A 27,720-nucleotide genomic window follows, 5' to 3' on the forward strand; every position below is an offset into this window, starting at 1 on the left:
GCCTGCCTTAGCCCTGCTGCCACTCCAGAGCCGCTCAAGGTAAGTGATGCAGGGCCAGAGCCCACACCCTGAACCGGTGCCCTGAGCCCCCTGCTGCACCCCACACCCCTCCTGCACCCCCTGCCTTGAGCCCCCAACCCCCTGCCCTGAGCCTCCTGCTGCACACTGCACCCCCTCCCACACCCCAATCCCCTGCCCCAGCCCTACATTCATGACCCTGCATGCAATTTCCCCACCCAGGTATGGCTCTCGGGCCAAAAAGTTTGCCCACCCCCAAGTTAGACAGCAAGGTCTAGCATTGTCTTAGTAAAAGGCTTGACAAGGAACCAAAACACCATCCTAGTGAAAATGCTCTGAGAAGCATTGTCCCCAAGAAATTGAGAGTTATATACATTGGCATACACCTGGCTAAACCTTGAACAGACAGCCATCATTCCTGTCAGGCAGCCTAGCATGGGTAAAGTAGAGATTTGATGTTTCTTGCTACTCATACTAGAACAGGGAACTGAGGGGAAAATAAGTAGCCACTTTGCCAACACCTTCTTCAATAGCCCTCTGAGCAGCTGTTGCTGCTATTAGAGCTTGGATTGGGATTGATTTGTGCTGACGGGAATTGTGGAAGAGAAAGTGGAGGAGGAGATAAAGGTAAGCTGGATGGGAGATGAAATTCATGGTTTAGATTTAGAACATTTTAACACAAACTTGTTGGTTTATGTGTGATTTTCACTTTGGTTCTGGTGGCTGCTAATAGAGCACACTGTGAGGTGTAAAAAGAAAAGGAGTACTTGTGGCACCTTAGAGACTAACAAATTTATTAGAGCATAAGCTTTCGTGAGCTACAGCTCACTTCATCGGAATGCATCCGATGAAGTGAGCTGTAGCTCACGAAAGCTTATGCTCTAATAAATTTGTTAGTCTCTAAGGTGCCACAAGTACTCCTTTTCTTTTTGCGAATACAGACTAACACGGCTGCTACTCTGAAAACTGTGAGGTGTGGGAGCTTCACACATTGTAAAACAGACAGTCTGGCCTACTGGTCACAGCTGGGCTGGTGTCCACAAGTCAGTGAGTAGGGAGCAAAATGATCACGAAAGCCCAGATTAATAGGCAAGAGTCAGGCCAGAGTCAGAGACTGGAAGTAGTTAGCACGCTGGGATCAGGAGGCAAAATTCAGGGTCAGTCAGGCTGGAGGGAAGACTGGAGATCAGAAAGCAAGGTGAGGTCTGGAGTCACAGCAAGCTATATGACAGGTTTCAGAGTAGCAGCCATGTTAGTCTGTATTCACAAAAAGAAAAAGGAGTACTTGTGGCACCTTAGAGACTAACAAATAAGCTATATGTCTTCATGGTTGCTTACGCAAGTTCCTGGGGTACCCTCCGTGATTGAATAGTGAGCATGGCCCATCAGAAGGCTTTAGGGTGTTGTCGGTCTGGAATCTTTGGATCGAACTTCTTCTGGCACCTAATTTCCACAATGCTCCTTGGATGTGGCTCTGCATAGCCTCCTAGTGGTGACGCAGGAATATCAGATGTCCCAAGCTTCACGGATTCTTACTAGTGCTGTTGATTAATCAGAGTTAATTCACACGATTAACTCAAAAAAATTAATCACAATTAATCACAGTTTTAATCGCATTGTTAAATAGAATACCAATTGAAATTAAATATGTTGGATGTTTTTCTACATTTTCATATCTTTTATTCTGTGTTGTAATTGAAATCAAAGTGTATATTTTTTATTACAAATATTAGCACTGTAAAAAATGAAACAAAAAATAGTATTTTTCAATTCACCTCATACAAGTACTGTGGTGCAATCTCTTTGTCGTGGAGGTGCAACTTACAAATGTAGAATTTTTTTTTGTTACATAACTGCACTAAAAAACACACTGTAAAACTTCAGAGCCTACAAGTCCACTCAGTCCTACTTCTTGGTCAGCCAATCGCTAAGACAAACTAGTTTGTTTACATTTACAGGAGATAATGCTGCCCTCTTCTTATTTACAATGTCACCAGAAATTAAGAACAGGCATTTGCATGGCACTTTTATAGCTGGCATCACAAGGTATTTAAGTGCCAGATATGCTAACATTCATATATCCCTTCATGCTTTGGCCACCATTCCTGAGGACGCGCTTCCATGCTGATGACTCATTAAAAAAATGCATTAATTAAATTTGTGACTGAACTCTTTGGGGGAAAATTGTACGTCTCCTGCTCTGTTTTACTCACATTCTGCCATATATGTCATGTTTTAGCAGTCTCAGCACGTTGTTCATTTTAAGAACTCTTTCACTGCAGATTTGACAAAATGCAAAGAAGGTACCAATGTGAGATTTCTAAAGATAGCGACAACACTCGACCCAAGGTTTAAGAATTTGAAGTGCTTTCCAAAATCTGATTGGGATTGGGTGTGCAGCAAGCTTTCAGAAGTCTTTCAGAAGTCTTAAAAGAGCAACACTGATGTGGAAACTACAGAACCTGAACCACCAAAAACAAAAATCAACCTTCTACTGGTGGCATCTGACTCAGATAATGAAAATGAACATGGTCGGTCCACACTGCTTTGGATTGTTATCAAACAGAACCCATCATCAGAATGGACTCATGTCCTCTGGAATGGTGGTTGAAGCATGAAGGGACATACGAATCTTTAGCACATCTGGCACTTAAATATCTTGCGATGTTGGCTACAACAATGCCATGGAAACGCCTGTGCTCACTTTCAGGTGATATTGTAAACAAGAAGCAGGTAGCATTACATTTGCAGGAGATAAACTTCTTTGTCTGAGTGATTAGCTGAACAAGTAGGACGACTGAGTGGACTTGCAGGCTCTAAAGTTTTACATAGTTCTATTTTTGAATCCTGTTTGGTTTTTTGGGGTTTTTTTTTTTTACATAATTCTACATTTGTCAGTTCAACTTTCACCTAATACAAGTACTGTAGTGGCAATCTATCATGAATTGAAAAATACTATTTTTTTTTACAGTGCAAATACTTGTAATCAAAAATGAATATAAAGTGAGCACCATACACTTTGTATTCTGTGTTATAATTGAAATAAATATATTTGGAAATGTAGAAAACATCCAAAAATCTTTAAATAAATGGTATTTTATTTTTTTACAGTGCAATTAATCGCATTTAATTTTTTAATTGTGTGATTAATCACTATTAATTTTTTAATTACTTGACAGCCCTAATTCTGACACAGGTGAGTGCACTGGTTTTGCCTTTAACATTCACATGGAAGAGTGACATCTCAAACTAACTTTCCACAGGAGAAAAAGTATGAAAACTAAAAAAATGTTTTTTAAGTGTAGATCAGGCAAGCAATTCATCCTGCATTATTTGCAAAGCCTTGTTGAGTTCAAGCACTTGATTTGAAGAGAAAAGGCATTTAAAAAACTAGTAGCGAAGTTGAAAAGAAAAACAGTTCAAGATCATAAGACACTTTGACAGGCCAAAACAAAAAGCATGAGATCTGAGACAAAGCATTCTCAGTAATAAATAAATAAATAAATAAAAAATCCAGTTAGGGATCAAACATCCAAAGGAAATTAGGCAAGTCTAGAATCTATCTTTAAGAAACAATGCACAACCTAAGTTTTTGATGAAGTTTTTCCATCCTAACCAGATTGACATTCACCACATCAACTAACCCGTACTTCCCCCCAAAAAAACCAAAGAAACCCAGACATAAACCTTATCCCAAGCAGAGTTTCTACACAAAAGGAGAAGAGCCAGAGATTCCATGAATTTCACTAGGAACTTCACTATTGCCAAACCATTTTACATGGAAGACACTTTACTCCAATGGAAGCCAGAAGCCTAAATATTTTTGTGGACCTGGGATTCAGATACCGCAGTGATGGGTGGCAAACCTTAAGATAGCTAATGTCATAATAGGACCATGGGCCAGACTTCACTTAGATGGACTGTCAATTTACTATGATACTAGCATGTACTAAGAGACAGTTTTGATATTTTGAAAAATACTCAGTGTCAACCTAACTCTGCTCCCACTAAAGTCAATGATTTAACTCCCATTGACTACAATGGGAGCAGAGTGAGCCAAGATGAAGTGCTTTTGAAAATCCCACCCCTAGATTGCAAGCTCTTCAGGGAAGGGACTGGTCTCTTACCATATGTATGTATATCATGTAGGATCTTGGAGCCACCAATTTTGGTTGGTCAGGTCTAGGTGTTTCTGTAATACAATTAGTACTGTTCAGGGATTGCAGATCCACAAAACCCCTACTCAGGGCAGTGCCTAAATGGCATTGAACAAAAAGCTACTACACTAGTGGATCTCATTCCATTTCTCTCCCTTTATGTTTAAAACAGTTGTGGAATTTAAAGCCAAGTAGTGCGAGACAATAGACTAAAAAATAAAAATAAAAAAAACACATGCCATAGCTTGGCAACACAAGTCTATCAGGATATTTTACTCTGATTACAATGTGACAAAAACCTCTGCATGCATGGGATTCTGATTAGACCTATGATTTTATCTTCAAGTAAAGCACATTTTACCTAAATTACACTCTGCAGTTTCTCTCCTTCTGAAAGTCCTGACCTCCACTGCATTTTAATGAACTGTATTGTATTTGTTCTGTATATTCTTTAGAACTTTCATATCAGTTGTCAGAGAGACACTATGTGAAACACAAATGGTATTGTATTGACCACTTTGTAACATGTTAATCCCACTGTTTGGGAGTGTTATAATAATACACTCATACTAAAGAGGCAATTCCATTATAATCCACTGGTGAGATAAGTTTCAGAGTAGCAGCCGTGTTAGTCTGTATTCGCAAAAAGAAAAGGAGTACTTGTGGCACCTTAGAGACTAACAAATTTATTAGAGCATAAGCTTTCCGATGAAGTGAGCTGTAGCTCACGAAAGCTTATGCTCTAATAAATTTGTTAGTCTCTAAGGTGCCACAAGTATTCCTTTTCTTTTTGGTGAGATAAGGAATAAATTTTTATTAAATGAGATGTAACTATATAGACAGCTGCCTGTTTGGGATCCTATTTTGCATACGAGGAGCAAACATTTGTTTAAAATGCATTACTAACCTTACTAACTTGGGAATCCATAGGCCAGTGAGCATGGGAGCCATTTTGGGCTTAATTTTGACACAGACCAAGTCAGAAGGCAGGACATATCAAAGCTAAGGCTAACATTCTGTCCCCCTCATTCTAATGGGCCAAAGTGTCTCTCACACCTGGGCACAACTCCCATTGACTTCAGTTGGGTTTGCACCCTATTGAACAGAACAAAATTGGTCTTGTATCTTTTGTGTAAGCTGAAGTTTCAAAACCTTACTTTAACTTTTCTGGCTTTTGTCAGTCTGTGTAACAAGTGAAGCTTTATTTAAATGCCATTTTTCATATTTAATCATACTAAATGGACTCACTCAGAATATTTATAGTATATGAGCCATTTCATTAGAAGTTAAAAATATATATAGCCTACATAGCCTGGATATTTATGGAAGCTCATTCATAGCTGCAGAAATGTAATTTCATTGAAGGTCACTGTAAGTGCAGTCACACTTTGTATGTTTTTTTCTGCAGGCTATTTAAACCCCATTTTGGATACATATTAAGCTATATCTTTCCGTTTCAATAGTGTTGCCTGGATAGACTTTGCTAATATTTAGTTGCTCAAGGAACCTGAAAAAAAAGGAAATGCATTCAGGATAAAAATCATCATGAACAACAAACAGTGGAACTCTAAAAGTTCTAAAACCCGTTTAAGAGACAAGCCTATTAAAAATATATACTCTGTGCACTAGAGCAAAACATATAAATATTGTATATTCTTCTGGCAAAGAATTAAAAAGCATTAAGATGAACAATAGTAAATGTCCATTTCATCAGAGGCAATGCACAAGTACACGGACATTTAGATATACTGTATAATTCAGTTCACACGTTGCATTTTATTTATAATAATTAATCTCAAAATTAAATGAAGAGAAAACAGGCCCAGCTTGTGAAACCCTTACTCATATGAGCAGTTCCACTGACTTCAATGGGACTATTCTTCTGAGTAACTTTCCAACAGCTTAAGCAAGAAGTTTACAATCTAGCCCACAATGAATTAAACAGAAATCAAGCAGAGGGAACACTCACATGACTTCCCAAACAAACCAAGTTATTGACACCACATTATCCAGACAAGCAATTAGATATTAAGTCTTAGCAACTAATGTCCAGACATAAAGGTATTGGACCCTATACAGTTCCATACAAGACCCAACATAAGATGAGACTTTTAGTAAGATCTCTTTTCTCATACTGTCCATCAGTTTATTCCACAGATGCCAACAAAATGCACTTTGAAGTATGAAAGTGTCTGACCTCATCAAAATGAGCAAAAAAAAAAAAATTTTTAATGTCTATTACTCATAATTTGACAGAGAAAAACTGCTGTAATACACTCAGTTTTATGAGATTTTTGCATCTCTGTCTAATTTATATTTCCCTGGCCAGACCAGGGACATTAAAAAGTTTAAGGACCCAAAAACATTGTCCTTTAAATTTAAAAAGGGGGGGGGAAAATCAGAGCTACCTGTCACTTACAAACAGAGAAACAAAGCACGCCCCAAAAAAGCCCACTCCATCTATGGATCCTTCTTTTCCTTAATCGGTATAGATGGCAGTAAACAAAAGAGCTTTGTCAACAGTTAAAAGAAGGGTCAATTTTCACATTATGGTTTTTGGTAATTAAGGCCCCGCATTTAGCAAGATATTTAAGAAATATACATCAATTTAAGCTTGTGAATAGTCTCATTGAAATCTAAGTGACTACTCATGTGCTTCGAAGTTATGCACATGCAAATATACTTTTCTGAATAGGGACAAAAATAATTAGAGCAACAATAATTTTTTCTTTGGGCCCTTCCTTTAAATGCAACAAACAAAATACTAGACCTGTTTTCCTGGTGTGACACCACTTTTGGAGAGTAACATTGTCATGAATCATTGTATAGGAAAAGGCTCTTCTACACATTATAAGCCAGTTTAAATTCCACTTTTATTCTTTAAAGGTTTGTATGGTGCTTCCCAATTTATATTACAGATTACAATTTTTTTTAAAAAGAAAAGGAGTACTTGTGGCACCTTAGAGACTAACAAATTTATTAGAGCATAAGCTTTCGTGAGCTACAGCTCACTTCATCGGATGCATTTGGTGGAAAAAACAGAGGAGAGATTTATATACACACACACAGAGAACATGAAACAATGGGTTTATCATACACACTGTAAGGAGAGTGATCACTTAAGATAAGCCATCACCAACAGCAGGGGGGGAAAAGGAGGAAAATCTTTCATGGTGACAAGCAGGTAGGCTAATTCCAGCAGTTAACAAGAATATCAGAGGAACAGTGGGGGGTGGAGTGGGAGGGAGAAATACCATGGGGAAATAGTTTTACTTTGTGTAATGACTCATCCATTCCCAGTCTCTATTCAAGCCTAAGTTAATTGTATCCAGTTTGCAAATTAATTCCAATTCAGCAGTCTCTCGTTGGAGTCTGTTTTTGAAGCTTTTTTGTTGAAGTATAGCCACTCTTAGGTCTGTGATCGAGTGACCAGAGAGATTGAAGTGTTCTCCAACTGGTTTTTGAATGTTATAATTCTTGACGTCTGATTTGTATCCATTCATTCTTTTACGTAGAGACTGTCCAGTTTGGCCAATGTACATGGCAGAGGGGCATTGCTGGCACATGATGGCATATATCACATTGGTAGATGCGCAGGTGAACGAGCCTCTGATAGTGTGGCTGATGTGATTAGGCCCTATGATGGTATCCCCTGAATAGATATGTGGACAGAGTTGGCAACGGGCTTTGTTGCAAGGATAGGTTCCTGGGTTAGTGGTTCTGTTGTGTGGTGAGTATTAGCTTCAGATTGGGGGGCTGTCTGTAAGCAAGGACTGGTCTGTCTCCCAAGATCTGAGAGAGCGATGGCTCGTCCTTCAGGATAGGTTGTAGATCCTTGATGATGCGTTGGAGAGGTTTTAGTTGGGGGCTGAAGGTGATGGCTAGTGGCGTTCTGTTGTTTTCTTTGTTGGGCCTGTCCTGTAGTAGGTGACTTCTGGGTACTCTTCTGGCTCTGTCAATCTGTTTCTTCACTTCAGCAGGTGGGTATTGTAGTTGTAGGAATGCATGATAGAGATCTTGTAGGTGTTTGTCTCTGTCTGAGGGGTTGGAGCAAATGCGGTTATATCGTAGCGCTTGGCTGTAGACAATGGATCGAGTGGTATGATCTGGATGAAAGCTAGAGGCATGTAGGTAGGAATAGCGGTCAGTAGGTTTCCGATATAGAGTGGTGGTTATGTGACCATCGCTTATTAGCACCGTAGTGTCCAGGAAGTGGATCTCTTGTGTGGACTGGTCCAGGCTGAGGTTGATGGTGGGATGGAAATTGTTGAAATCATGGTGGAATTCCTCAAGAGCTTCTTTTCCATGGGTCCAGATGATGAAGATGTCATCAATGTAGCGCAAGTAGAGTAGGGGCATTAGGGGACGAGAGCTGAGGAAGCGTTGTTCTAAGTCAGCCATAAAAATGTTGGCATACTGTGGGGCCATGCGGGTACCCATCGCGGTGCCGCTGATTTGAAGGTATACATTGTCACCAAATGTGAAATAGTTATGGGTGAGGACAAAGTCACAAAGTTCTGCCACCAGGTTAGCCGTGACAGTATCGGGGATACTGTTCCTGACGGCTTGTAGTCCATCTTTGTGTGGAATGTTGGTGTAGAGGGCTTCTACATCCATAGTGGCTAGGATGGTGTTTTTAGGAAGATCACCAATGGACTGTAGTTTCCTCAGGAAATCGGTGGTGTCTCGAAGATAGCTGGGAGTGCTGGTAACGAAGGGCCTGAGGAGGGAGTCTACATAGCCAGACAATCCTGCTGTCAGGGTGCCAATGCCTGAGATGATGGGGCGTCCAGGATTTCCAGGTTTATGGATCTTGGGTAGCAGATAGAATACCCCAGGTCGGGGCTCCAGGGGTGTGTCTGTGCGGATTTGTTCTTGTGCTTTTTCAGGGAGTTTCTTGAGCAAATGCTGTAGTTTCTTTTGGTAACTCTCAGTGGGATCAGAGGGTAATGGCTTGTAGAAAGTGGTGTTGGAGAGCTGCCTAGTAGCCTCTTGTTCATACTCCGACCTATTCATGATGACGACAGCACCTCCTTTGTCAGCCTTTTTGATTATGTTGTCAGAGTTGTTTCTGAGGCTGTGGATGGCACTGTGTTCTGCATGGCTGAGGTTATGGGGTAAGCGATGCTGCTTTTCCACAATTTCAGCTCGTGCACGTCGGCGGAAGCAGTCTATGTAGAAATCCAGGCTGCTGTTTCGACCTTCAGGAGGAGTCCACCCAGAATCCTTCTTTTTGTAGTGTTGGCAGGAAGGTCTCTGTGGGTTAATATGTTGGTCAGAGGTGTGTTGGAAATATTCCTTGAGTCTGAGACGTCGAAAATAGGATTCTAGGTCACCACAGAACTGTATCATGTTCGTGGGGGTGGAGGGGCAAAAGGAGAGGCCCCGAGATAGGACAGATTCTTCCGCTGGGCTAAGAGTATAGTTGGATAGATTAACAATATTGCTGGGTGGGTTACGGGAACCATTGTTGTGGCCCCTTGTGGCATATAGTAGTTTAGATAGCTTAGTGTCCTTTTTCTTTTGTAGAGAATCAAAGTGTGTTTTGTAAATGGCTTGTCTAGTTTTTGTAAAGTCCAGCCACGAGGAAGTTTGTCTGGAAGGTTGGTTCTTTATGAGAGTATCCAGTTTTGAGAGCTCATTCTTAATCTTTCCCTGTTTGCTGTAGAGGATGTTGATCAGGTGGTTCCGCAGTTTCCTTGAGAGTGTGTGGCACAAGCTGTCAGCATAGTCTGTGTGGTATGTAGATTGTAATGGATTTTTTACCTTCAGTCCTTTCGGTATGATGTCCATCTGTTTGCATTTGGAGAGGAAGATGATGTCTGTCTGTATCTGTGCGAGTTTTTTCATGAAGTTGACAGATTTCTACTCTATACGGCTAAATTCAGTGCCTTGCATAATCACAGGTTTCAGAGTAGCAGCCGTGTTAGTCTGTATTCGCAAAAAGAAAAGGAGTACTTGTGGCACCTTAGAGACTAACAAATTTATTAGAGCATAAGCTTTTGTGAGCTACAGCTCACTTCATCATCAATCTCTCTGGTCACTCGATCACAGACCTAAGAGTGGCTATACTTCAACAAAAAAGCTTCAAAAACAGACTCCAACGAGAGACTGCTGAATTGGAATTAATTTGCAAACTGGATACAATTAACTTAGGCTTGAATAGAGACTGGGAATGGATGAGTCATTACACAAAGTAAAACTATTTCCCCATGGTATTTCTCCCTCCCACCCCACCCCCCACTGTTCCTCTGATATTCTTGTTAACTGCTGGAATTAGCCTACCTGCTTGTCACCATGAAAGGTTTTCCTCCTTTCCCCCCCCCTCTGCTGTTGGTGATGGCTTATCTTAAGTGATCACTCTCCTTACAGTGTGTATGATAAACCCATTGTTTCATGTTCTCTGTGTGTGTGTATATAAATCTCTCCTCTGTTTTTTCCACCAAATGCATCCGATGAAGTGAGCTGTAGCTCACGAAAGCTTATGCTCTAATAAATTTGTTAGTCTCTAAGGTGCCACAAGTACTCCTTTTCTTTTTGCGAATACAGACTAACACGGCTGCTACTCTGAAACCAATTTTTTTTAATCAAAGGTAAAATGGCATCAAGTTCTGATCCACTGTTTTGCTCCAATTTAATATATTCCCTTCCCTGTTGGAGATAGATGAATTAAGTGCAGTGGGTAGGTTAGATTTGTTTGAGGGGGAGGATAAGACCTGTGAAGGTAACCTATAGCAGAGTTCTCCTCCACAACCTTGCTCACTGTGGATCCAAAAGATTCATCTAGTTATCCCAGCATCAGATTTTGTCAGGCCCATATTACCTGAGGAAGTACCTTTGCTGAGAAGTGCCAGCAAGAAGAAAAACTAAAAACCACCAATTCAAATATCATCCTAAAAGCTCTCACGTTTCTTAAAAGGATAAAGCAAATTATATATCCGCTCTCCCTTCAATAAGTGAGGGGGAAACAAGAGGGGAAATTCAATACATAGACAGTCTTACCCAAAATCATTAATCTCCCAAGGATTTAAAAATATTATATAAAAAACCCAAGACTTAAAAGCAACAATACTGCTTAAAACAAGAACAAAAACAAAACACAGAGGAAAGCCAAAAGCAAGCTCTCTCACCACCCTCGCTTGGAAACGACACAACTAGTAGGGCAGGACCAACTGCAGCAGAGTAGCAACTCTCAGAAGCAGTCTCCAACTATCACCTTCTGAAGGTGACCTCACCGGTGGGGTGGGATCAGGTCCAGAGGGCAAGGAGGACTTTAGCAGGATCTTTTAAGTACTTATTGATATATTTATTAAAGGATGGATGGTCAGAAATTGGGTGTATGGTGTTGTTATTCTGCTAAGGAAGGCACCTTGATACTTCTAGTCACAGGAAACCCGACTTTAACATTATCAACTTTTGAACTAAGACAGATCCAGGCTGAAATGCTTGCCAGGCCATAAAGAATCTCCTGTAACTGGAGAATCTAAAACAAGTTTGAAATTGTTCTGGATGATTTACTGCTATTCATTTATATTTAACAGAGCTATAGAACATTGTATAATGTGTTATCACTTATGGCAAGACATGATACATGCTGATATCATCTGAAGATGATTAGTACTGAGAAGTCTTATCCGAAAAAGAATGGAACCTAGAAATCTTGATTAGCAATCACTGTTACCTTATAATGAGTTTCTGGACCAGCAAGGGTGAAATTGCATGCCAAAAATCACACACAAATTATTTCTCCTTTAAACATGGGCCTGTGAGACTTACCTATTTCCAGGTTCATAGAGTTTAACTTATTAAAGGCATTACTGCACAAAAACCTTTCACTCATTTTGTATAATGCAGTTGACTGTGCTTTAATGATTAATGAAGTCAAGGAACCACAGTTCTGTAACATATAAAATTGATCAAACCTCATACTACCTGCTGCGTATGAAACGTTATTGGTACAGCATCAGCTTATAGACATCTGAATAGCAGATCCTGTTACTTTCCATAGTGGAGATTTCCTTGGTCACTTTGAACTGTATTATGTGTTGATATAGTTCATTAGGCAGCGCCTTTGAACCTTAAGATTATGCGTTTGGATTGTGAAGAATCTCAACATATTTACAATCACACCAAAATTCCTTCGCACCTCAAGCCCACCCACTCCACCTCCCACTCCTCCACTCACAAAGGAGCTGCATAACAACTAATGCATTTGCAGCTAGGTCTGTGTGAACCTCCCTGAAAACAAAGGTGTGTTTGGGGTTTTGCATTTATGAATGTGGGCAGAGATGGATTAAGACTAAAATACGACTAGATCCAATTTTACCAAAAGGCTCCCAACACAGCGAAGACCCTTCACAGCAAGTAAACTCTCCGCAGTTGGTTTGCTGTTACATGCTTCAAACAAACGAAGAGGGCTCAGTTTACAAACCCTGCACTTACAGAACCCCGCATCTTTGCCCAGGCCTGTTTATAGGATAGATAGAACTTGCACTCCTATGGAAGTTCCTCAGGACAGGTGGAGTTGGTTTAGCATATCCTATGTTGACTCTGCTGGAGTATGAGCATGAACTATTGCTGTGAAATAGTTTTGAGGTTCTTCCTCCTGTTCTGCCTTTGCTTCTTTGTCAACTGCATCAGTTTATAATGATGAGCTCCCCAAAACTATCAAGCACCTCCCTGCTTGTTCTACATAGGAGATATTCACTTGGAATCTCATGGAATTTCCAGCAAGGAAAAAAAAAAGTGAAGGGTACTGAACATTCGATTTGGCTTTATTTATGCTTTTCGTGGTGAAAAAAAATACACTAGACTTAAAATTCTATCTTACTCTAAAATGGTGTTAAAAGAAAACTTGAAGAAAGATTAACATGCATTTTATAAGCTTTTCAACAACGTTACCTATGAGTGTATGGTTTTGAAAAAAAAAACAGCAAAAAAAGATTTCAGAGTGAGAAAAGAATATAAAGTGCTATGAATGTGCTACATGACTGGGATCATTGCTGCAGAAGCTTTACACTTTGAATTTCCTGACTCTAACGTTTAACTTTGTGATGTTAAGGTTACATTCACTCTTAAAATAGCTTGATATATTTTCCAACCAAAAGGCTAGAAAACAATTTTAAATAAGTTTTGTATAAATGTTTCAGAAGAACTTCTCTGTGTATATAGCCTGCATATTATGTTCTTGTGTTCATAGATAAAACAAAACAGTTTGATTTCCCAGATGAAGGTAAGCAAAATTTTAGGTTTCAGAATCAGGAAGGGGGCCCCTAGCCTATTCTTGCTCCAGGGTTCTAGAGGGTCTTGCTACACCCTTGTTCTGAGCGCACCTTTACATGCCTGCTTTACCCACCCACTTCCAGAGTCCTCTCCACTGCTCCAGTCCCAGTATATTAAAGATGAAGGTGGCTGCAATCCACTCAATTTCATGCAAATTAGTGAAGCCCCTGGGCTTGTGGCAAATTGTCAATTGCTCCCTCAGTTGGGTAAAATTTGTACATGTGAATCAGAGGGGTGAGCCTGATCAGTGCAGAATATAGAAAACTTTTAAAGGACTTTACTGGACAGAGCTACAGCAAGACAATTGGACAAAAAATGAGGATTATTAGCAAGACCTGCAAATTGCTACAGAGTTAGATTAAAATACTGTTTATACTGTACTTCTGTGCAGTGTTACTATGGTGATTTCCCTAAGGACAAAATACCAGTATTTAGAAGAGCCATAGTTATAAATAAAAAGAAAAGGAGTACTTGGGGCACCTTAGACTAACAAATTTATTTGAGCATAAGTTTTCATGAGCTACAGCTCACTTCATCACTGAATGCATCCAGTGATGAAGTGAGCTGTAGCTCATGAAAGCTTATGCTCAAATAAATTTTAGTCTAAGGTGCCACAAGTACTCCTTTTCTTTTTATAGTTATAAATGAAATTCACAAGTGAAATACAAGTCTGCCTATCAAACAGCAGGGGTTGTGAATAATAATCTAAATGCAATTTATATATATATATATAGTGGGTCATCAGAATTCAGCCTACTAAGCATGAGGATCAAATATATTCCATCAGCTAGGTGTTCAGCCCTTGAAAAACTGCAACCTAATGGACAAAATCTTGATTACTTCTGTTTATATTTATAACTAAAATGACTGGAAGTACCACTTTGTTTACTTATACCGATAAAGAAAAAAAAATGTATCAATCACTGCACTAAATCACATGCAATACATCTGATAACCACAGGAAACGATTAACTGTAAAGAAATATATAAACTTTAAATGTATTTTTCCTCTCTTCTTTTTAGATATGATGAATTTAGCAGTTAATAGTTTAGAGTACAAGGATACTAGAATTTATCTAAATTTATATAATTTTGCCAGTTAACGCTTTCTAGTTAATCATCCTTCATGTGCAAGTGATTCATTATAGCTGGATCTGCAGTGACTGCTAGAGTTAAGGTTGCAGTGGTTTCTGTTTGCAGTTATTCGTAACTTTTACTTTTTGAGCTGTAATCTTCCACTCTGACTTTCTGCCCAAAAGGTAAACATGTCTGAACCGTGAAAAGAACTTAGGGGCCTGACATTCATTTCTTAACACAGGTGAACATCTCAGTTGTGGAGCTTAACTTTATTCAGTGGCTCTGACTGTTTGTCCTATTGACCCACTCCTTAAACCTTAAAGCAAGTTTTGCCGTATTTAAAATAATGAACAACTAAATAGAAACAAAGAGTCCAATTATCTAGTACAGCCAAGAGCCTACTGGCCCAGTTTGGAGCAGCCAGCTTTGTGCCCTCCTGACTCTGGTGACCAGCTGGGAGGCTGGTTTTGTCCCCAACATAATGCATCAGGCCATAACATAATGCACTGGGCCATGTTTCCTTTTCTCCACCCATGCCCCCTACACCTTCAACCAGAGGGTAGTGACACAGAGCAGCGGAATTCTCCGGTAGCTACAGGTTTAGGCTTTGTGCCCATCATGAGGCACAGGGTAGCTCCTGAATGCCAGATACCCGAGACCTAAGAGTTGCCTTCTTGGCTATTTAGGAGGAAACAAAATCATTAGACTTAACCAATACAGAGGGTTTCCTCATTTCCTAAGGGACTTTTTTTTATCATAAAAAACTGAAGGATCCAAAAAGGGAGTGTCACAATGTACAGTATACACAGTGTAGGACTAGCTAAAAGCACAACAAATCATCTGCTTCTGCTATGGCACTGGGGTGAGATTTTATTTTTACGGACATGTTCTGCACATTAATCATATCAAGGACATGATTCAAGAGTTCAAAGAAGCAGGAAAGATGGAAGCCCTCTCTGTCATCTGCAAGGTAAGCATTAGACAAATAGCCAAGGATATTTAGTTATTTATTGTTCATCTACATGTCAGTGACCTGGGATTGTAGGATAGTTGAGCATTTACAGAAGCTTATTTAGTAAAAAGGCAATCATGAACACAGAGAGGAGGGCATCTAGGGGTTGTAACTTCACTATTGTCACAACACTCACACAAGTGCAGAGTAGTATGACATTCTTAGTGAAACAAAAGCATTACAGTGCAAGAAATTGCTTTTGACACAAAAGTTTACTGTGACCATCCTTGCCCATGTGCTTCAGAATGAGGAGAAGTGTAAGGGGCCTCTTCCACCAAACGCAATAGATTTATACATGAAGAGGCAGCCAGAATATTGCTATGGGGAGTTCTACATCTAACCTGCTGTGAGGTTCTCTTCAGCCTGAAGGCTAAGGACAAGACTATCTATTCTCGCACAACTACTGACAGCCAGTAACAGGCATGAGTATTGTACACAAGGTCACAGGCAGCAAGTTATATGCGCCTGTGGTGCCTGTGCTCCACCAATATTTAGGAACGTGGGCCTGGCTCCACCAGTATTTGAGCTTACCATGCTTTGGGGGGCCCCTCGCTTCAGGGGGACACAGGGTCCAGGGCAGCCTGAGGGGTTAGCAGGGGGCCTGGTGCCAGCAGCAGTGAGCGACCCAGCCCCAGCCCACCCCTGCTTCACCCCCTCCCCGCCCACATTCCACCTCTTCTCCCAAACCCCTGCCCCGCCTCTTTCCGGCTTCTGCCCCCTCCGAGTGATGCTGGGAGCCGTCAAGATGGGCTGTGGCCAGGTCACTCACTACTGCCGGCGTCAGGCCCCCCTGCATCCCCCTGAAGCGCTGGGCCTGGGGCAGTTGTCCTGGTCCATCCTATGGATGGGACGGCTCTGCTTGGACCCGTTCTGGGCACCACCAAAAATTATACAGACCTGGCATCCATGCACAGGGTACCTTTCCAAAGAAAGCATTGGTGTCAATTGCCAATACCTGGCACTTTCCTCTGCCTGTACCTCCCATTCAGGCTGTGTTTAATCTGTGCAGGCAGCTGTCTCAGACCACATTTGCTTAAGCAGAATATCTGTGCTCCTTCACCCAACCTGCCTTCTCCCTTCAAGAGCTACAGTTTAATTACATTTTCCTAACAAGAAGAAATCTCCACGATTAGAAGAATGGTCAGGTGGTGTAAAACAGTCTCTGAGGGCACTTCCGAGCTTTCCAAGAGATACAGTGAATAAATAAGTGCAATGCTGTTTGATAATGAACAGCTACCTGTTTCTTTAATAAACCGTACTTTCCTAAATTCTGCCTACAGACTTTGCATACATAATATACCAAAGATTATAGTCCCGTTTAGTTGTTGCATTTATCTCCATTTAATTTGCTAGTGCATTGGATCAAGTTTTTAATTGTGCAGTCAGACTATCCTGCAGATGATGTAGCAGGAGCAACATATCACTGGCCCCATGGAAATCTGGATTTAAAGCCAACTGCAAGCCACACATCTTCAAAGAGCAAAGGAAAGCAGGCAAGCTGCTAAAGGATATTGGAATTAGACATTCATGCCATGTAGATGAGTTACATAAGTCACCTGGTTCGCAGGTAACAGAAGCCGTGGGGCTTTTTCAATCCATTCTTTAGGAAAAATTAGAGCCCAGTTAACGGCAGCGGCATTGACTTTGGATTCCAAGTAAGCAGTTTCCTCAGTTTTCCTGGCTAAGGTCTGATGTGATAACACCAAACTGTGGGCCAAGTTCAACCTTAGCATTAGCACATGCAACTTCCTTCCTTAAGTGACAAAGTTATTCACTATTTACACCAGGGGTGAATCCATTGTGCTTAAGGGGATTGTACTTTAGAAAAGAAAAGGGTGGCAGAGGATAATGATAAAACTTGGAACTTGCTGGACTTGCTGCTAGTGGGGAAGCAAAGGAGCCCCTTCTCAAGAGACGCTGGCTTGTAACGTTTAGCACCCTTTATAGGAAAAAATGAAGTGCATGAAATACCTGCTTGAAATCTTCAGTAACGTGTCTCCATGAAAATGCTACTGAAATCGTCCAGCTACATCAGATTGCAACTGCTTAAATTCTCATTTATACCACCCCACAAACATGTAGATTTCTGAAATTTAAATGATCTCTTGTAGAGGTCAGGTTCAAATGAGACAGATTGTATTTCATTGCTGTTTTCTGAGCGATAACTCAGTAATTCAGCATGCTGAACCCACCACAAGCAGCTCAGTCACAGCTGTTTGCTTCAAGCACTCACAAACAAACTCCACTGGTAGTAAATCCTTAGCCCTCCGTGCACCAGAGAAAGGAGCAGGACTGCTGCTGTGCTCTGGGAAATTAAAAATGCCAGTGTATGATTTCTGGCCTTATGGCATTAATCCGTTTTGTTGCATTATGATCTTGGTCAGTATTATATCGTGTTCTGCAGTTAGCAGACTTCTGTTACTTTTCCATGATAACAGGTCCACAAGCGTATTACGTAAGCCATCAGATTGAGAGCATTTCCAGAAAAGCATGGATAAAAATGAGTTAAGTTCAGTGAATTCTAAACATTATCAGTTACAGTTTCTGTGTTTAGAGTAGCTTACTTCATAATCATTACAGCTCTAAATGGTTGAAGTGCTGTTATCTTTGCAAACGGAAGCAAAGTTTGAACTTTAACTATGTTCTTTTTTAAATAAAATGTAGACTTTGTTAAACAAATACTGAATCATAATGAAGCCCCTTTTAGAGAGGCGTGTAAAACACACACCCACCCACCCTTCAGGCTCATAAAATACTTTTTGTGTCTTTCCCTTCTTCCTTGCTTTTATATTTATAGACATCAATGTAGAAAGCTGTAAGGAACATGAGGCTGCTGTGGTGATTGGTCTGAACTCTAACCTTTAAAAACCTTTTTGTTTCCTCGTGAGTAATATGAGCTCAATACCTTTTACAAAAAAAAAAAAAGGTTCAAAAAGAAACATGAAAGCTCTGCACAAACAAATTCCCACCATCTCCCAAATCTTCAATCGTTTATTACTGGTTATATATTAATTAAAGCAGCAGGCATTTGCCAATCAGTCATTCACTTTAAATTATCCAAAAATTCCTGTGAAAGTTAAATCTGTTTGCAGTGCTTAGTCTGTAGTGAAAGAGGTGCCAGGGCTCAAGCAATTTTTTTCCTTTCATAACTGATGCAACAAGCTCAGAAGTGCCAGGGCTATGAACTGCCAAGGCTAGAGATGCCAGAGCTCAGTCCTAGCATAAATTAAGCATTTCCTGTTTGGGACAACAAGCAGAGTCTGATTTGGTATTCCTAAGGCACGCAAAAGTCCCACTGAAGTCACTGTACAATTTGTAACCGTGTGCCCAAGTGGACAGCTGCGTCCCTCCCAGGCAGAATTCCCCTCTAAAGGTGGGTGATGATACTTGCAAGGCTTCTGCTCTCAACTTTGGCTGTGGCTCCACTTACAGAGGCCACCTGTGAGATGCACTAATGTCAATGGAAACTTTGCTATTAACTCCAGTGAGCACAGATCAACCTCTGCCTTGCCTGATTCATCTCCTCTCCATCCAACTATGTTCACTTTGGGGGCAGCAAATACCAGCTCCAGCCCTAACCCCCGCTCCTGCCCCCGGACTATGCTTGTCGTGTGTTTGAGCTAGTAAAACCCATGCAGGATCCCTGTTTCTCTACTGGAACCCATGGAATGAATCAGGCACACTGAATACAGGACTGTGCCTATAAATTATGTGATTTTAGCGTTTTGTGGCAGATAAACAGGAGTCAAATCAATTTAGACAGATGTTCTCACTACCAAGCAGACATGCTGAGCAATAAGCAACGAATCTGTCTGTAGTGACTATGTGTCTAGCAAATGTAAACTAAAAATACTGATGTAACAATAATTCAGTTACCAAGGAAATTTTTATGATTTCTTTGTTTAGTTGCCACTGTGATAAATTGTGGCTGATCCTGAAGAGCCTGAGAGGAATTAAACATATGTGAGTAGAACAGGAAACAGAGTGTTGATATAAGATACTGAGAAACCTCTGAAGTGGGAACCTTTATGTGACCTGTAGATTGCCTGGAACACTTTGATACTGTAAAAGTGATAAAATTGACCTATAATATTCATTTGATGGCACTTATGCCCTATACTGCACCAGAAAATAAATGAAAATTTTTCAAGTTTCCCTTTTTATAACTAAAAACAAATACCAACTACAGATTTTTAAAAAAAAATCAGCACACCTAAGATAGATACTGAATTATTCTATTTTCTACAAGGAAAATATTTCTGCTTTCTGACACTGCATTTCCTATCACAATCTCGTCAGTCAGAATCACTACAGCAGTACAATACTTGAGTGCGGGGAGGGGAAGTCAGTTCCTAGAGGGCTTGGAAAGGAGAGGTTGCTTACCTTAAGTAATTTGATTTCTTCAAGATGTTTTGTCCCTGTGGATGCTCCATCACTGGATGTGCGCACTCCCGTGCTCACTCAACCAGAGCACACAAAGCCCATGCCTGCACAGAGCAGCGCCTCATGTTCCTAATCAAGGACATATAAGCAGGTGCAGACCCACCACCACTCGGTTCTTCTCAAACGTGAAGTAGAGCCTCCATAGCTATGGGGAAGGAGGATGGGAGGTGGAGCAGCCTTAGGGACAAAACAACTTTAAGAACTCAAGTAACCTCTCCTTCAAGTACATGTCCCTATGGGTGCTCCACCATAGGAGACTCCCAAGCAGTAATTCAGCAAGAAGGTTGGCACTGAAAAGGCAAGTCCAAACACAGTTTGGAGGACTGTATTACCAAAGCCAGTATCAACCCTGGAAGAGGGTGTAATGCTTGACAAAGGCATGAATGGAAGATCAAGTTGCAGTCCTGCAAATTTCTGTTAGGGCAACATCTTTCAGTAGAACTTCTTCTTGTGTCTTTCCACTGCACTCATAGGTTTTTCTAATGTTTGGCACTCTATAGCCCTGGCAAGATATTCCATGGTGCAAGCTTTCTTCAGGAGCTGGCAGACCAACTGATGTTCCACGGTTTGTGATTCACCACAGTCATGTGTCTGAGTCGCTGGAATAGCCCCACTTCTGCATATTGACTTTTGACCTGGCAATTCTTGTTCAGAGATTTAAACATCGCCAAGTTGATCAATCCTTCTCCACCCGTGGGAAGGCTGTTGGCAACATCAATGTGCATTTGGATGTCCTCAGTATTTTGGACCATGTGTGCCACATTTCAAGTCATGTAGCTGTCAGCGATGTTTTAAGCAGTTTTGTTGCAGCTAGGAAGCTTTTCGGTGATTAGAGGTCTGGTATCTGTAACCTTTCATAATCATGCCATTTTGTTTGTGACCATTCTCCTGACTTTGGGTGGAGCGATTCCAGCAACTACATAAAGGCTGTTCATGTTTGTTTTAGACATTCTGTGATGTAGCAGCACAGGGTCCAGCTTCTTTGCATGAACCAAAACTTCCCCCACCAGACATATGTACTTGGCCATTGAATAACAATGTACAAAATGTGGTGCCTCTTAGTATTGTTGGGTTGGTTCCCCATTTTGAATCTGCAAGCTTTCGGAGTATGTGTCAGAATCCTGGGTGAAGATAAGCATGATTAGTGGTAGTAGCTTGGGACCCTGGAACTGAAGCCAGGAATCAGTATCAGGGTCAAGAGTCAAGATGAGCATCAAGCCGGAGTCAGAGTCAGGTGCTAAGCCACAAATCAAAGACAGAGACAGAATCAGAAATTGGGATGAGGGTCAATACTTGGTAAAGGGGTCTATGTTGGGATTCCAGGGATTAATGGGGAGTCAGAATCCAAGTCAGAGCCAAAGTCAGTGGCAATTCAGCAACAAGGAAGCAAGGAGGTCATGGCAGCTAGGTAGGGGTTCACATTGTTGCCTGGACACTTTCTGGTATGCCCCAGGCTTATATAGGGCCAAAGAGCCAATCAAGGATCACTAACACTACTGTCCCTAAGATTGTGAATAGCAGAAAGTGGCCAGGTTAAGCTGCCACTGAGTAGCAGTGTGGGGATGTTAGTTGTCTAGCAGTCCTGGATTCAAGTCCTAACAGTATGTTGTTTTGAGAGCTAATTTTGCCTTTTCCACATGTGACTTGAAGGAGAGAGTACAGTTCTAGCATCACTCCAAGGTAGCAAGAATTCCAGAAGTGGGCAAGTTGTACCTCATTGTAGATATTGAGTATGCTATTGGCCGCATAATTCCAAAGATGGAAGAGAGTCATTTGCATTTTGGCTGGATTGGCGCACAGTTGGTTCTTGATGTTATAGACTGAGATCCCAGACAGTGCCAATGTTAGTGTAGCTGTAGCAGGAGCATTCACGTTGAGGCCCCAGTCAGATTCTGTGAATTCTGCTGAACACCTACCACTACAATATAACCAGAGAGTATGTCAATAGAGCTATGGATGTGGACAGAGCTCTAGTAGAGCATACTTCTACTCTCAGAGGAGGTCTATTCCAGCAGGTTCACAACAGGTGAAAATACAACCCGAAACCCACTGCAACAATCTTTGAGGGAAAGTTGGTTATCTCTTCATTATCTCTGCAAATGATACAAATAATCTAGGAGGGGCCTTGAAGGTCTTTAGTCCTGTCAAGGTTGAAGGTGAGAGCCCTTCTGACATTTATAGTATGTAGGCTGGTTTCCTCTCTGGAAGCATGAGGCTTTGGGTAGAACACTGGTAAATGAAGGTCTTGATTAATACGGTATTCCATAGAGAGGAAGCAAGGATGAGGATGGAGTATAACCTTATATCTATAGAAGGTAGTAAATGGCTGGTCTGACTCTGCCATGAGAGCACCGAGCTCTCCCATTTGTTTAGCTGAAGTGATGGCTATAAGGAATGAAGCCTTGAGGGAAAGGTAGAGGAGAGAACAGGCAGCCACTGATTCAAAGGGGGTTTTCCTCAGGGCACTGAGAACCAAATTAAAGTCCAGTTGTAGGGTTGGGTTCCATACTGGGAGAAACAAGTTGTGAAAGCCCTTAAAAATCTGGCCTGTAGCACAGTGGGCAAAAATTGAGAAGCTATCAATGGACAAGTGGAATGCTGTGATAGTGGCCAATGCATTCTGGCTTAGGACATTGATAGATTGTGTCTTTAAATCCAACAAGTAGTCTAGGATCTTGGAAAGCAGAACTTCTGATGGTTGAGAAGACTGAAGAGAACACCAGGAGTGGAAGCATTTCCACTTCTGAAGTTTTGTGAGTACTAGCTTTCCTGCTAGATAGGAGAACTGATTGAACCTTGTCCAAACAGGGTAGCCCCATGCTTAACATCTAGGAACCATGCTCTGAGGTTCAATGAGGAGGAGTTGGCATAAATCAGGGTCCCAGAGTTCTTTAACATGAGCCTTCTTGATTGGAAAGCATAGAGATGTTGCCACAGAGAGGAGGAGGCTTGAGAACCACAGTTGCCTTGGCCAGGAAAGCACTACAAAGATTAACTTTTCTTCTTTCCTGATGCAGTTCAAGTAAGGTCTTGAGAATTAGAGGTAGAAGCAGGTAAGCATACAGCAAGGTACGGGGCCCTGGTATTTTCAGGGTATCTCCTAATGAGTTGTGGCTGTAGCCTCTGATTAAATTAAGCCAAATTTAGTTTAATTGTGAGCACAACTGTAAGAAATATGTGAAAGTTCCTAGGATGTCATAACAACACATGTTGATGGGAAAAGGTATGAAAAGAGACAAACACTGAATCTAAACAAAAAGAGGCCTAATGATATAATTAGAGAACTATGTAGAAATCATTCTTGGTAAAAAGAAAAGATGTGGAATCAAAAATTAATAAACCAATATTGGTGTATCACAGTGATTCTCAAACTTTTGTACTGGTGATACCTTTCACATAGCAAGCCTCCAAGTGCAACCCCCGCTTTTGAATTAAAAAGCGCTTTTTTATAAATTTAAACACCATTATAAATGCTGGAGGCCAAGTGGAGTTTGGGGTGGAAGCTGACAGCTCACAACCCCCAACATAACCTCACAACCCCCTTAAGGGTCCCAACCCCCAGTTTGAGAACCCCTGGTATATCAGATATGAGGCCTAATTGGGGGGACAAAATAACATGGGGATGGACTATTCTTCCCATCACTCCATTTTTGGGTCCTTAAAGAAAGAGACTTTGGGAAGAAAAGATGATAGAACAGAGGGAGGCTACTGGAACAAGCTTCATCATTATGGCTGCCACCCCCACCATCTCCTGAGACCTTAGGATTAGGGTTCTTCTTCCTTAATCATGAGATATTCTAACCAGATGAGGCCAGAGAGAGGGATGCAGATGACATCGCCACACCTATCAGCCTAGCTGAATCCCAACCAGCACCAAATCTGAAATGGGATTGAACAGCAGCAGCTCCTCCAGCTCATTTCAACTAATTTCTTTTACCCAGGACGACAGTTATTACCATCTTTAATACCATCCAATATACTGTCAAACAAGGGGAGGGGCATCCTTTTAAGAACCTCTGCAGGTAAAGAGAAAGGAAACAAGGGCTGTTAAAATGAAAGCCTTATTTAATACTTAGCATTTCAAATGCTTTAACTGTTTTTCCTTCTTTTCTGTATCTTTAAGAAAAGGATTTTTAATGGTGTTTTTTCCATGGTATTAAGCAGGCTGCATTCTCTGTATACCAACCTTGGACGTTTAACACTTTTTAATGTTGGACAATGACAGAGTTATGTTAACACTTGGGCCCATACATTCCATCTAAATTACTGCAACGCCTCCCTGGGAGAAGAAAAGAAGACATTTCATGTTGTTTGGGGCAGCAAAGAAGTTTGCTTCTGGAATACCCCAGGTATGGTGAATGCTGTGGAAGAAAGAATTGACAAGCTCCCATTCATGGTCCAGATGGAAGCTCTGGCTCAGGGAGTCTGCAGTGATATTGTGGAGGCCTGGTAGATAAACTGCTGAGATTTCTAACTGATAGGAAATAAATTAGTTCCGCACTTTTAGTGATTCTATGCATACAGCCTAGTATCTTGTTCTACCTTGCTGGGTGATATAATATATTGATGCCCTGTTGTCCAGTATTACCTTGACAAACTGGCTTTGTATGACGTGAAGGAAAATGTTAAGCACTGCTCTCAGCTCCAGGATGTTGATGTGAATTGTGACCCCCTATGAAGGCTACTTGCCCTAGACTGTAGCCCTGTAGAAGGGAGACCCCCATCCCAAAAGACAAGCATCTGTAGTGAGGATCTTTGCCATTTTCACATCTCCCCATATCATTCTCACAGACCTTCAGTGGGTCTTTCCACCACTTAAGAGAGACCAGAACGTTGAGGTACGGTACTGTGATGCGTTTGGAGAAATTGTGTCTATTTGGGGTATAAACAGCCCCTAGCCACATATGAAGGCACCCGAGATGCAGTCTTGCATAAAGTGTGATGAATATGGAGGTAGGCTTGTGGCCAGATGTGTCCTTGCAGTTGTCTGAGTGCTTGTTTTTGTTGTGCTTAGATTAGACAGGGTGGAAAATGTCTTCTTGGGGAGATAAGCTTTAGTGGTTAGGGAGTGGTTCCAATGAAGTCTGTTCTTTGGACTGGGATCAAAGTAGACTTCCAATTGATGCAGCAGGCTCAGGGACTGAAATAGGGCTACAGTCCTGGAGATTGCCTACTGGGCTTCTAGAGCGGATTAATCCCTAAGGAGCCAGTTGTCCAGGGATGGGAATACTGTAATTGATATAAATGTGTCATCAATGGTGAGAGAAGTTTTGCAAAGACTCTCAAGGCCACAGAATGCCTGAAGGGAAGGACTCAGTACTGGTAGTCTTCTGAGCCAATTATGAAATGTAGGAAACTGTTTGCCTGATGGGTGGATAGCTACATGAAAGCAGGTGTCTTGAGGTCAAAGGGGACAAAGCAGGTCCCAGATCTAGGGATGGGATTACAGTGGCTAGCATCACTATCCTGAACTGCTGCAAAGGATATAGGTGTTAGGTTTCTGAGATAAGGGATAGGTCTCCATACTCCGCACCTCTTGGGACATAGGAAATAGTTGGAATAGAACCTTTTTTCCAAATGAGCTCTGGGGGAACCAATTCAAATCACCCCCAAGAGGAGGAGAGACTTATTTTAAGAGCTCTTTATGAAAGAGTCCCTGAAGAGGGGCAGGGAAAAGGGGAATAATATGAAAGTAGATGGAATAACCCACATCGCTCACTTCCAAGATCAATTTGACACATGTTCCCAGGCAGGGAGGAAGTGGACAGAATTGTGCAGTGCAGGATCTCAGAAAATAGGTTGCTCAAGACCCTTGACCAAGATGTCAAAGCTGTTTCTTAGAGGGAGGTGCAGATGATGATGTTGTAGAAGGGGAAGGTCCTCTTCTCTGATGTCTGAAAGTCTATGTTGGATGCTACTGAAACAGTCTAGAGCACTGACACATTTGGAACCTACTAAATCATCTCTGTTGCAGAGAAATAAATTCCCAGGAACTGTAAGGTTAACCTTGAGTCCTTCAGGATGTGGAGGAAGGCATCCATGTCAGCACTGAAGGGCTTGACCCTTCAAAGGGAAAGTCTTCAACCATATTCTGCACCTCCTTTGGGAGACCAGAAGATCAGAGCCATGATGCTCTCCTCATAACTGCATCCATGGTGGCAGTATTGAGGGCAGCCTGGAGGGAAGTTTTTGCTATCAACTGACCCTCCAAAATGAGGGCCTGAAAATATTCCCTCTTGTCCTGTGGCAGATGGTCAATAAAATGTGTGACCTTGGAATAAGTGTTAATCATATTTTGCCAACAGGACTTGGTAAATTGCCACCTGAAATTGGAGGGCACTCAAGGAGTAGCTTTTTCTACCCAGGAGGTCTAAACATTTGGACTTCTTATCATAAAGAGAGGATTCGGAGTGAGTTTGTTAGTCTCTTTCATGCAGAACTGGGAGGGAAAAGAAATGCTCCATTCCTTTAGCCAGAATGTACAGTTTTTCATCTGTCCACTTATAAGCAGGCTGAATAGTGGCAGATGTTTCCCAGACAGTGCAAGCAGGTGATAACAGAGTCTGATTGATTGTGAGGGTGATTATCCCCTGAGGGTTGATGATATTTAAGATGTCCACCTAGGAGTGCAGAGGCTCCTGGATCTTAGAAGATTTTTCTGCACACTGCTTCTTGTGCAGTACTGGTCGCTAGGTACCAGAATCAGAGAGAACCTCTGCTATACCCCTTGAGGGATTTATGGGGTTTCTTGTTTCCCTGGAGTGAGAGAGAGAGGCAACTTCTTCTTAGATGTCCTAACTTCTGAAGGTGCTGGTGGAGCTGCAACAGGCACCAGAGTGGCCTGGAATATTGAGGCCGACGTACAGGGGAATAAGCAGATCCTGCTGGGGATAGTGAGTATTCCATTAGAAGGAACTGCATTCTAGCTTCTGTCTTTTCAAGACCTGCCTTTAAAGCCCGTACAGACCTTACACTTGGACAGGATGTGGGTGTTTCCAAGGCAGTTTGAATACCTGTCGATACAGGGGAAAGACATGTGGCAAGTTTGTCAGGGCTTAAATCCTGGAGTCTTCAGGCAGAGTGCTAACGGACCAAAACCAAGAGTTCTAAAGAAAAAGAAAGGAGGCGGGGAGTAACCCTCTTTCCAAACAAAATTGTGCTGAAACTAGAAGAGAAATATAGTAATTAAACAAAATAAAGAACAAATAAACAAACAATGAGTTGCTATGTTAAGAAAGGCAGGAAGTGGAGAGCAGCGAACACACAATTGCTTCATCTCAAGTCTGGGTGACTGAGAAGGAACTGAGCGGTGGCAGGTCCTCATCTTTTTATTCCCTCTATAGAAGCATGAGGTGCTGCTCTGTACAGTGCAGACCCCCGGATAATTCTTTGCATTCTCCCATTGAGAGCATATGGGCACGAGCACATCCTATGATGAAGCACCCACAGGGACATGTACTCAAAGAAGATGTTTATTGCTGCTTATTGAGTGTTACCTTTGTTTGTTCAAGTTCATTTTCAGTCCCATTTTCTAACTTTCATGCCCGAGTTCCTTTATCAATTATTGCAATCCACATATGTTGCCTCTGAGCATGACAATATTGTGTCTGACTGGAGGTGGTCCTTGCTCTTTGCTCCTCTCTGCAATTCCACATTTTTTTTTTCCAGTTTAGTGTCTGGGAAATCTTTCCTTGCCATGCTGTGAAGTAGTTTTGTAGATTCCTAGTCTTA

Source organism: Dermochelys coriacea, chromosome 9 (genome assembly GCF_009764565.3).
Source record: "Dermochelys coriacea isolate rDerCor1 chromosome 9, rDerCor1.pri.v4, whole genome shotgun sequence".
NCBI classification, from domain to species: domain Eukaryota; kingdom Metazoa; phylum Chordata; order Testudines; family Dermochelyidae; genus Dermochelys; species Dermochelys coriacea.